Below are 12278 nucleotides of genomic sequence, written 5' to 3'. Positions count from 1 at the left end.
ACGCGCTCGTTTGATCAACGACTCGTCTAGATCCTCGTTATCCGCTACGCTTCGATGTCGCTTTACGCCATGTGTTCGCTTTGGGACAATTTCTCGCGACGATGAATCGACATCTTCTTCGTCGTCGCTATTAGCTGCGCGATCATCGAGTCGCGCTCGTTTAACCGACGACTCGTCGTCGTCATCGTACTCCTCCGTCTCGTTATCCGCGTTGTCATGGCGTCGTTTTCGGCTACCGCGATGAAACACGAGATCGTCAAAACGCACAAGTTTCGGCTCGATTGGCACGTTCTCGGCCTCGAGCCGATCCGACGAACGTTTTCGACCACGACGCGCGATATCGCTCGACGGAGAAGTGTCCATGTCCATATTGACAATTGCTTATTGCGCTTGACGCGTTAACAGCAACGACATTTGAGCGTCACCGCTTCGTTCGTCCCGAAGGTTCGACCGTAAAGATTCGAGACTTTCGGACCTACGGTCCGATTCGAACTGAGATTCCTCGCGCGAATTATCCCTACGAACATTGGCGACCGATTTGTGCTGATTTGCGTCGCTAGCGCGTTTTCCAATGTCGCTGCGCGATTCGCGCGAAACGCTATTGCGCGCGTACCAATCGCCGCTTCTACGTATCGTAGTGTCTGTCAGCACGCGATCATTTTCTCCAGCTAACAAACGTTCGACCACTACGCGAGAAGTCACATCGTACGTTCGTTCACTCGCGCTACGATCCGCAATGTTCGTAGAACGGACAGATTTGTGACTCGAGTCCATTCTACGTGCGCGATTATGCGCCATATCCTCGATATCGAGTTGCCGGCTTCGCTCGGTGATCGAATGTTCGGCCTGAGTACTCTGGGCCTCGTGATTCGCGCGTTCGTCAACATCTCGATCGATATGTTCGGTCGCACCCTCTTCGTAATCTTTTCGTTCGACCGCGCAATATGACGCGGGACGACTACTATCGTGCTTTCCGACAACCGCCAAATTACGATCCATATTCCACGCTATAGCGGCCAACGTCGGTCGAGTCGCTGTTGCGACGATGACGAACGTTTTGCGACATGGTCACTCCTTCAGTGCTCGTCGCGTCGTGAGTACTCGTTGTCGAATCCAACGTGGCGATCTTGTCACGATGATGCTCCTCGTTGGCGCTCGTCGAAGCACCCGTACGAAATACCCGAAACGAAGTACCCGAACGATCGCGTTCGTCGCTTTGCGCACCGTGGTCGATGTCACCCGTCGCTCGACCACGCGACCGTTCGACCCGCGCAATGTCTCCGGCAGATCATCGCGCGACGTGACCGCGCCAACGCCGTCGTCCAAATTAAATTTGCTCACGATGCCTGAAAATTCGTCGTGTGTTTGCGCGTTATGCTCCACTATCTCGGCGATGGTGCGATTGCATTCCGGTGACACGGAATACGTCACAGCGTCAAGACGCATGGCGTTCAATAAACGACGACTGACGTTGCCGATATCGGAGGAAGAGGAAAAGGAACCGACAATACTGTCATCCCGCACCGGAGGACAATCGTGCCGAGAGACGAACCAATCGCGCAATGCAACGGCCAATTGTCGATTTCCATTAAGAATGCGATCGTCGCACGATCTAGCGCGCTTCAATGAGGTCAGTATGTGAGCGGTGGGTCGCCATTGCGCGAGATCGGCGCGTTCATTCGCCAAATGCGCGAATTCGCGTTCGCACAGGTCGCCGCTCCGCGATCCGGGCGTCGTAAAAATTACATTGGTCGAATCGCACGGCTGTCTGACCGTGCGAGCATAACGTTCCGAATTGATTGTTCTTTTCGCGCAACGTCGCAAATGTTTGCACGTCTCACGGTCACCGGGAATTGCCCTCGACCACATCGAGCAATTGTCATCGAACGCGAGACAGTGTACAAATTGCGATTGTACGCAAGCGCCGTTCGGAAGAAGCATCATTGTCCTAGTGACCGGGATCATTGTTTCCGCTATTGATCGAGTTACATAATGGTTGCAATGAACAGTCATTATCTACGTACGCGCAGCTGTATGTTTTTTCTCAGATATCTATCTTTCGAGTGGTAACTCGATAAGAGAATAACAACAACACTCTAGCGAGAGGGTATATAACGAGCGTGCGCCACATCGACCGGCATCAAGACACATCGAACGAGCAAGCAAGCACCATGAGCGCATTCGAAAGCAGTATGGTTATCCATTCATGGCGTTACGATCACGAATTGGCTACATACATACCTAACGATTACGAGCGGATGTACGACGAGGAGCAATTCGCAAAGATCGTAAGTCGCATTGTTTATTCGCTTAATCGCTAAGTTTAGGCGCGTATGTCGATGTTGGTTTCTTTGTAGTGTTTGTGCAATTCTACCGGCGAACATTCGATAACGCTACCGTCCAAAATTGCCGGTTGCTTTAGCATCGATGAACGTCAGAGCAAGCGAGCGATGCGAAGACGGGCCAAATCGAGCAATAAATCACATATTAACCATGGGAAGAGATATATGCGCGAGTGTGCAATTGTTCCAGCCGTACTGGTGAGTAGTATTATCGTTTGTATTTATATACAATGATCATTTTTATACGTTCGAACAGGTATATATTTTTTTGTACATGTTCTAGTGCATGGGTGCCAATGGTGATGTAAAAAGCTACACCATGATTAGATTGCCCGGATACGTAAACATAGGTAAAAGATACCAAAAGCGTCAAGAACGACGTGAAGAAATTGACGATTTTCATCGTGATATTTGGCGCGAGGAGGACAATAATGCTGATGATATTTTTAATCTAAACGCTTTATTTACAATGTATAAAAAGTTATTCCCGAACCATTGTTAGAATTATGGCTAGATATAGATAATTTTGTACAAAGTTAAAATTATACGTAGTTATTGCTTAATTGTCGTACTTTTTATTATTCTTATTCCAGCGCATTATTTTCAAATCGATTCAAAAATAGCACCGCGTGCCGTCACACACACGCTGTGCAAATGCACAAGCGTGCATTGTTGGCGCCTGACAATTTCTCGATCGCACGCTCACTCGCGCGTACGTTCGACGCCGAAGCGCTCGAGTCAGAGCCGCGAATCGCGCGGTTCGAACAATTGTCACGATAGTAACATCGCCCCTATACGTAGTACGGAGCAGTCAGAGGTACAATAGGAACGGGAACGCTACTGCTCCGTACTACGTACTGTACAATAGTACCGGCCGCGCGACGGAACGCCTCGTTATATACATTTTACCCCTTCTGGTGCGTATTTTGCACAATGGTGCGTATTTTGCACAATAGTGGGAACATTAATTGACCAATAAATAACGTTCGACACGTTCCCACTATCGTGCAAAATATGCACTAGTAGAAGGGGTAAAATGTATATAACGAGGCGTTCCGTCACGCGGCCGGTACTATTGTACAGTACATAGTATGGAGTAGTCAGAGGTACAATAGGACCGGGGACGCTACTGCTCCGTACTACGCACAGGGCCGATGTTACTACCGTACGATTGTTCGAACCGCGCGATTGTCACGAGCATCGCGCGAACGTGCGTATGCGCGAGTGAGCAACGTTGAACGACGTAGCATCGTACGCAATCGCAGACGTGCGATTGTACAATAGTACGAAGTGATAGCCATTCTCTGTCCTATTGTGCGTACCCTCACGTTGGACCATTTGTAAAAAAAATGTATGAACGTTGTAAACATCTGTCGCTGTTTCTGTTTGCATCCAAAGAATAACATTTCGCGGTCATATTGTCGAATTTGCGCCTAGAGACAGAACATCGAACAGCGGAGCGATTCGTTGCTCGTATGTGCGAATGCGACGTGCGTTCGTACGTTTCGTTGAAAAATCGATAATTTGTGCGCCAGCGATCTCATCGCTCGACGACACTTTTGCGGCCAAGCATCCGGCCGCGCTCAATACATCGAATATTTCGAAGAAATCGCTCGAGTCTAGCGTGCCGTCGTACGTAACGCTCCTTCGATCACGCTCGAGGAACGCTCGCAAACGTTTGGTCACTAGTTTTCTACGTAGCGTCGATTCGTTGCCGAGTCTTTCACGGTTATCGGCGTCCGCAATGATTCTGTTCGGAGAGGCGTAATCGGGCTCAAGCGCTCCAACGTCACTCAGCAACGACAGCACGACGATCGCAATGTGATCAGGCGACAGCGTGACGACGTCGGTTGACGGTATCGCATTGTGTTTCATCGTCATCGCGGATTCTCGAGCGAGCAATTGTCGCAAAGCGTCATCCGCTCCGTTGGAATCGAGGTTCTCGATTCGCTCGATCACATCGTCCAGCGTCAATAGCGGTCCTCACACGACGACCGATCGTTCGATCGCACGTATGATCGATTCTCGTAGTCCCGATGGTGGTGCGCGCGTCTCGTTCATAGCGAACTCGGCGCGATCGATCCTTCCCTCCACCACCGATCTAATGTCTAAGAGTGATTGTCAATCCGGGTCGATCGATCAAACGCGTTGACGCGCTGATTTTTTGTCTCTCTTAATGTCGTAGATCGAACAATTGATAAAAAGATTCATTATGCACTCGGTCTTGTTCTTCCGCGAGATGGTTCGTCAGAACCGATGGTTGTTGGACGGTGACAAATTGGCATTACCGTCACCACCGAGCGCGTTCATTATGCATCGTAACGAAACGAACGACACGTGCAATCTCACGTTCACTCGCACCATGCGCATGAGTCAAGCGATTCCGGGAATAATAGTTACGCCGTCGGGCTTACACGTGTCGCCGAGCATAAAGGTGGAACTGACGCCGCGAGTAGTAGCGTACGAGTCGCAGCGTCAAAAGCGAGACGCTCGCAAACGAGAAGTGTTGCCCGTGACCACCACAGCGACCGACAATGTGTCTCGTCAGTTCGGTAAAGATGTGATGTTGCCGCGAAGCGCCAGAACGTACAATCTGTACGGGTTGAGCGGACAACGGGCGAAACCGCGTTGCATGCGTCTACCGATGCGAATTGACGGTAGCATAACACACGACAATGTCAATTTTGACGATCATCCGTTGATCAGCCACGTGGAGCCTCTCAACGGCGAAGGTACGTTTGATGATGCGGTCGAGTCGTCCGACCGGAGCAGCGATGTCGTTACAGAGTCGCGTTCTGTTACAGCAGCGGTCGCCAGAGGCGCAATGGACTCGGAGGCGGATTCGTCGCTGGCGGTATCCAGCAGTACCGATGCACTAGCGACCACGCCACCAGTGACACCCGTAACACCACGCGTCAACGAGGAAGACAATGATGCTCATAACGGATCGGTCGATGCGAGACGCGCTGCTCACGACGACGAGTTGTCGATGCTGTATCTGGCCGATCAGTTTCAAGAAGGTGGCGGCACCAACACCGCAACGGCACCGCGTGATCTGGTAATAAACTCGTGAAAAAAAGAAACGTGACATCGCGATGATCGTTTTTTTCGCCTCGTTACCTAATAAAAGAGAAAGGAGACAATCGAAACTATTGCGTTTAGAGTTTTTTTTTCGCAATTTCTCCATCTCTCTCGCTCTCTTCTCGGTTCGACGTGTGACGTGTCGCGCAAATGTCGGACGGCGGTAACGATCATCGCAAGGGCGAGCGTTTGAATGTTCGCGATACGTTCAACAATCTTCGTCGCACGTTGGCGCCCGATCTGGCCAAAATGTCGGCCACATGGTCCGACTGCAAGACGGTGTTGTGGAACACGCGAAATGTCACGTACATTATATGCTTGTTGGCTATCGTGCTACTGATCGCGTTGATTCTGTCGTGGAATAAGAATTTCGTGGTGTTTCTGTGCGGTTCTCTGACGATATTCTCCGTATACGGCGCGCTCGTGGTTAGCAAACAGTCGTGTTTCTCGGTGTTTGACAACGCGATCGTTAGTTCGTTCACCAACACCGAGGAGGAGGAGCGCGAAGAACGAGATCGAAACGCCGCCGCTCAAGCGTGCTCGATGGCTCTGCGCAATAGATGATTGGTGTTTGTGTGTTTTCGTTCGTGTGTCGTTACGTGTCTTCAATGTATCGTTGCCGTGGATGTGTGTAAGCGTCGCGTAATTTGCGCAAATTATCACGTTATTTTCTGTCCGACGCAATGGCGATTGCGCGATTCGCGCCGTCTTGAGTCGTCGTTTGTGTGTTGCAAACAGAGAATCACGTCGTCTTCGTCGAGTGACATTTTCTTGGCTCAACGAGGACACGAGCACCTGATTAGCGAACGAGCGATTGTGCCTACCGGGACGAGTCAACCAGTACCAAACAGCGAATCAGTTTCATCGTCCTTGTCATCGTTGTCATCGCGATATATCGATCACGCTCGGATCGTTTCGGAACCAATGATTGCGTCTGGTGACGATTCGCGGTACTCGGTGCGATACACCGCGGCGCGGCGACGATAGGTAACACGCACGCGCGCACTAGAGGATCGTTTGAAAAAGAAACCAATAAAAAAAAGAAATACGTCAATGGGTTCGTTTGCACTGATAGCGATTATAGCGATTTCGATAGTCACGGTGCGCCTTTTGTCGTATCGCGAGCGTGCGTTTGGTCTTTGACGAGGCGCGATTGATCGACGCGTCGTCGTTGTTGCGACGCGACGGTAACGCCGCGGAGACAAACGCTCTCGCTCATTATTTGTCATTGGCTCAAAATTCCTGGTGGCTGGGTCAGCGTGCCGCGGAACGCGTTCTCGGTGAGTACGTCGACGGTGTTGGTCCGTCGATGTTGCGAGCTGAGGTGTTTCGGGGCGAACGCGACGGCCTGATCATCGTGCATCCGATGGAATGGTACGTGTACTATCGTCCGAACGATCAGTTTTACTTTTTGACCAATACCGGCGGCGGCGGACTCGCTCGTTGTCGACGAAACGAATGTTCGGTGTTGATGCTGAAGCCGCGTCCGATCGATGTGATATCGCACGAGGACACCGTGGGTTCGTCCACTGCGGTTATAATGCCGGTTGTCTGGAGTGCGATCGCCTCGAGTTGGTGCGTTCGCTTATGCGCGACGCCGAATCGGACGACCGTATCTGCACCGAATCGAATCGCACGCGAATTGTCATATCGCTCGAATCTTTGCTGAACGAACGAGAATCTTCGAGCGCGATAACGCTGATCGATGTGCTGAATCATCTGATGGATACGAATGTGCTATAAAAAAAACTGGACACGCTAGAATCTAATGAGGTCAGAGGAGCTTCCGCAACAATTTGACGATCATGTCGCGTTCAGGCGGCCGCAAATATGGTCGGGTGTGTAAACAGCGACGGTGTGCTCGTCGCGGCACGCGTGTGAACAAATGATTGCGAATATTGAACGGAGCGTGCTACTGCTAATCGTACGACGACGACACCACAGCGATGAGAACACAAAAAGCAAACATTACGCGGAATCGTTTCTTCCCCACCGCACCATTAATGGTTTTTTTCGCACGCGATTGATTCTCGCGATAGAAAGTAAACATTCGTCCCGTAATGAAGAGAAAAAAGAGGGGGGATGAATTTGCTACAGAGTGGGAGAGAGATATAATAGCGCCTTCGTACTAGCTGGCCTGTGCTCTTGTTCATGTTTTTTTTTTACGAGCGATATGTACGCTGCTACGAACGACAAATCTGCTGCTGCTGGTGACAATCGGGACGAGAACGCCGTGAGTGAACTTTTGTCGTAGTAACGACGCTACCGAAGATGAGGAGAAGATCGACTCGCAGCGTGTCTTTGCGACTCTGTCGTACAGCGATGACGCGGAGATAGAAGTTTGTCGAGAGGACGATCGCGGAGAGATCAACGAGGTGAGCGCGCGCGTACTATCGTTCCTTTGTCTATTTCACGGTGAACTTTTTTTTTGTTCTACGATCAGCATTATCGATGATGATGATGATTTCAGTCGTCGCGACTACCCATTGATGATTTCCTCGAGTGGCTGAACCATTCGCACGACACGGATACGTATCGCTCGTCCGTCGAGAGTTTGAGCGCGATCGATGCGACAGCGTGCACCGAATCGGTGATTAGATCAACAACAAGCGAGGAGGAGCATCGCTGCCCCTGCCTGACGATCGATCCAGCGACGAACGCGTGCGAGAAACGTATGACGATGATGCGATTGACGCTCGACGGATCGAGCGACGTTGAGATCGATACCGGATGCAAACAACGACCGAGTGTGCAATTGCGCGAGCGATCCGATGGCTATTGGTCGGTGCGTCTGCTGTATTCGGGACAAGATTGAAATAAAAAATCAATTTTTTTTGCGAAAATGTTTTTTCTTTATTTGATACAAACGACCCAATCGCCGTTGTCACAGCGCAAAACCGTCACCCTAGGTCGTCGACCATCGACCGCTTCTCCCTGCACGCGAATCTCACTTAATTCGTGCATAACTCTGGACATGTGCAGGGTCAATGTTGGTAATTGCCTCACACTTTGGGCGGTGTTTGGCGTTGCAGCAGCATCGAACTCCTCGTCCTCATTAGCACTATCGACATCACTGCCGTCAAATTCCACTCGGAGGTTTCGGTAATCTGTCGATTAAAATACAGGTTTCATAATGTTGACCTGCTATAACAAACAGGTAGTTTATTTTTTGTACGGAATATTAAACGTGTCGAGTACCTTGCTGCTGCTGCTGCTGCTGCTGCTGCTGTTGCATTGCGAGCACTGGCATAAATTCATCTTTGTTGCTGTCAAAATGCGAAACGATGTGACCGGATGTGTGCCGATTGCGACAAGACAAAATAGTACGAAATATCATTAGTACCAGCGCGATTTTATAATTCGAATGTCGCGCAATCGCGAGATATCTCTCTCGTTGATCGCTGGTGTATCGGAGAGCACGTGTCCGGAGATAAGTCATCGCCGATAATTCGGCTGTGTGGTCAACAAGTCGACTGCTTCATCGATCGTGTGTGCGATTAGATTAGTGACGAGGACAACCCTAAAGAAATGTCGCGGTCCAAAATAGCCGAGGCCGTGTACACGCATTACGACGAGATCCAGGCCAACGCGTATGTGGACAATCGAACTCTGTTGCTGCATTTGTGGAATTTGGCCCTGTCGCATCCGTCGATCACGACAAAGATCGAGATTCGCGTACGTCGCGCCGATCCGCTCGAGGATTACACGTACGACGAGTCGATGGCCGATGCCGCGTTAGTGGTGACGCTACGCTGGATGAACACAGAGGACGCGTACCGATTCATGCGTGGTCACAACGCGTATCCGTCGAGCGGCACGGGTCGTCTGTGCGACACGCGCGATGCACCCAAGTTATTTCCGTCCAGTGACTCGACCACGGTCACGGCGTTCGAGCCGGCGTGCTTCTTTCTGTATCGTTTGAACGCCACAGCCGATAGGCCAGACGATAACGACGACACGACGATCACAACGACGAACGATAACGGTCCTCCTTTGAGCAGTGCGCAATACGCCACAAACGAGTACGACGTCATGTCTGTTCGCGACGGTTCGTATCATCGGCGACGAATCGTCGACTCGACGCACCGCGCGAGCGTCAACGGCGCGACGACAATACTTGACTCGACAACAACCGACTCATCGCTCACACCGGCGAAGCTCACTGACTCGCAACGGACGGACATTGGTCTGTTCGAGTACACCCCCGAAACGAACACGTGCGAACTCGCGGACATTGGCCTGCGAGCGTTCGTCACGCAACCGTGGGCGCTCGCGGCAAGAACGAGTGTCGCGTGAGCAATTTCGCTCTCGAGGACGATCTGGTTCGCGGCCAGGGGAACACCGACTCTCATCGCGACCACGACGAACAGTTCGATCGCCGGTTCGCCACGACCGGTCGTTTGAGCACGTCGTATTGCGCAGCCTTCGACAAGGGATTCGACGCCGAGTCGCGCACCTGCACCGTGCCGTGGTGGGAGCAGATACTGTCGTACACGTTTCTCGGTTCGACGCTGATACGTCTTGCTCGCCACGCGGTGCTCGCAAGGCGGCGATCAATGCGACGAAACGTTCCCCGCTTTGTCGTCACGGCCCGAAATCGCGCCGGAGCGCGAGGATCCCTGATTGCTATCGCGGGACGCGTGGTTTCGCTCGTGGGTGTGTCCGCCACCGAACGTTTTGCTGTCTGATCTGGGCGTCACAGCGCGGGATATCGTCTGGACGAATCGCGACGGTGGCCGCATTGAACGAGCCACCCCTTGGGACTATGCGTTCGCGAACGAGCGCAACGGCGAGCGGCGATCACGGCGCGTTCACCAACAACGCGACGCGCTCGCGGCGCGAAACCACGTGTCGCACTCGCTCGCTGATACCGACGCGCACAGCTTGGCTCGAGCGTTGTTGCAGCGCAAAATGCACCCGTCGAGACTCGCGACGTCGGCTCATCATTCATTGTCGTCCATCGATCAACCGTTTGACGGATCGTGGTTGGACGACCATAACAATGATGAAGATGACGACGACGAGTCAACACTGCGCCGTCACGAACATGACGCGCAGCAGCAGCAGCAGCAGCAGCGTGACGACTCGTCGCGCAAACGACGAGCAGCGGTCGATCGCGACGATAACGAGGGTGCCCACCGTCGCCGCGTGTAGGACTTTGATCGACTGTACGCGAGCGTGACGTTGTGCGACTCGAGACGATCCAGCATGGAGAGCGTGTACGATCGGTACGATCCAGATGCTGCTGAAGGAAACGGGTGCACTAGCGGGCACCGTGTTGCTTGAGACGTGGATGACGCGAATGATGCGCTCGGCGTACAACCGAGCGCTTCTATTCGCCGGGCAGCGACTCGGCGGCGTAGCGTCGCGCACCCTTCTCGGTCTCGCGGTTCGCGCGTCCACCGCGAGAATGCTGTCGATCGCGCTGACTTCGCTGAGCACGCGCGTCATGCTGTCGCTCGGATCCGTGGCCACAGGCGTGGGCGCGATAGTCGCCGTGATCGAATTGCTGTCGTTTGTGCTGGATGTGGCGGTGATGTTTGGCTGGGACCCGGGTCACTACAACGTCGAGCAGCAAAACAGCGTGTTCGACGAGTACGCCATGGCGTGGCTGCGACTGCGTACGCGAGAACGCACATCGCGACTCGATCCGTACTACGTGCTCTTTCTGCTCGACAGATCCGCCGAATTGGCAAACGCCAACGGCGCCGTTGTTTCGGACAATGTTCGCGACGAGTCGGCTGTGTCCGTCGCGACGACCGCGGAGACGCGGCGATACGCCGTGCGATCGCGCGACGACGCGCCGTGGTTCTTCGCGCCTTTCGACGCCGCGGTGACCGCGATGTTGGATGATTCGCTGGGCGGCACCGAGTCCGACTCAGCGGCCACCGGTATAGACGGCGACCGCGACCGACAGCGCGCGCGACCCTTTCACTCGGACTCGCCGGTCGTGAGCTACATGCTCTGGTCGATCCACTACTTTTCGCATCGTCGGTTCAACTCCAACGGCCAGCGCGTGCGTCTCGTCGGTCGTCGCGGCGATCGACTACGTCTGGACGATGACCTGGTGCGCGACGCGGTTCGCGACAACGAACTCGCGGCGTTTCTGCGACAATCCGAGGCTCCCGTGATACCGCGCGCTCGATTGGTCGTCGCCGCGCGACGCAATCTCGCCGCGAAAGGCCTGTGCTTGCTGGATCGCGCGATCGCGCTCGTCGGTTCGATTGCGTGCGCGGCGTCGGTGTGCGCGCTCGCGGCGACGTTTCGTCCGAGCGCGTCCGTCGTCGCTATTCTCGCGTTGACGACCGCTCTGTTGTTCGTGGTGGCACCGGTGTGTCTGTTGTGCATCTCGATCGAGACGATCGTCGGCGCGCCCGACGGATCGGCCACCGCTATGCCGTCGCGTCGCGATTACGAGCGCGGTCACGAGTCGGAGGATCGCGACGACGTGGATCGCGCGTGCGACGGGCTCGCGAGTGTGCTGCTGAACTCGATCGCCACAATGGACACACCATCGGGCGCGAATGCCCGCAACGGCAGCGACGGCGGCGGTAACGACGATGGATGGTACAATCGTTTGGCTCGCAATGGAGCGCTCGCTGACGCGCTGTCGCGCCTCATTGTGCGCGAATTCGGTCCGGAATTTCGCGTACTGCGCTCGTTGTACGACACAGCGACGCGGCACGAAAAGTGACGGTTCAAAGTGATCCTCGGGGCATTAAGCCACATCGCGAAACGATCCGTTCTCTATTCGCCGTTTTTTTTTTCGACGATGGCTCGACACGAATCGCCGAGCGGTGGCACGACGTCACCAGCCTCGTCGCTTGTGCGACGTTCACAGTTCGCTGTTTGACC

Source organism: Harpegnathos saltator, unplaced genomic scaffold (genome assembly GCF_003227715.2).
Source record: "Harpegnathos saltator strain DR-91 unplaced genomic scaffold, Hsal_v8.6 scaffold199, whole genome shotgun sequence".
Lineage (NCBI taxonomy): Eukaryota > Metazoa > Arthropoda > Insecta > Hymenoptera > Formicidae > Harpegnathos > Harpegnathos saltator.
This window is presented reverse-complemented; position numbering follows the sequence as displayed.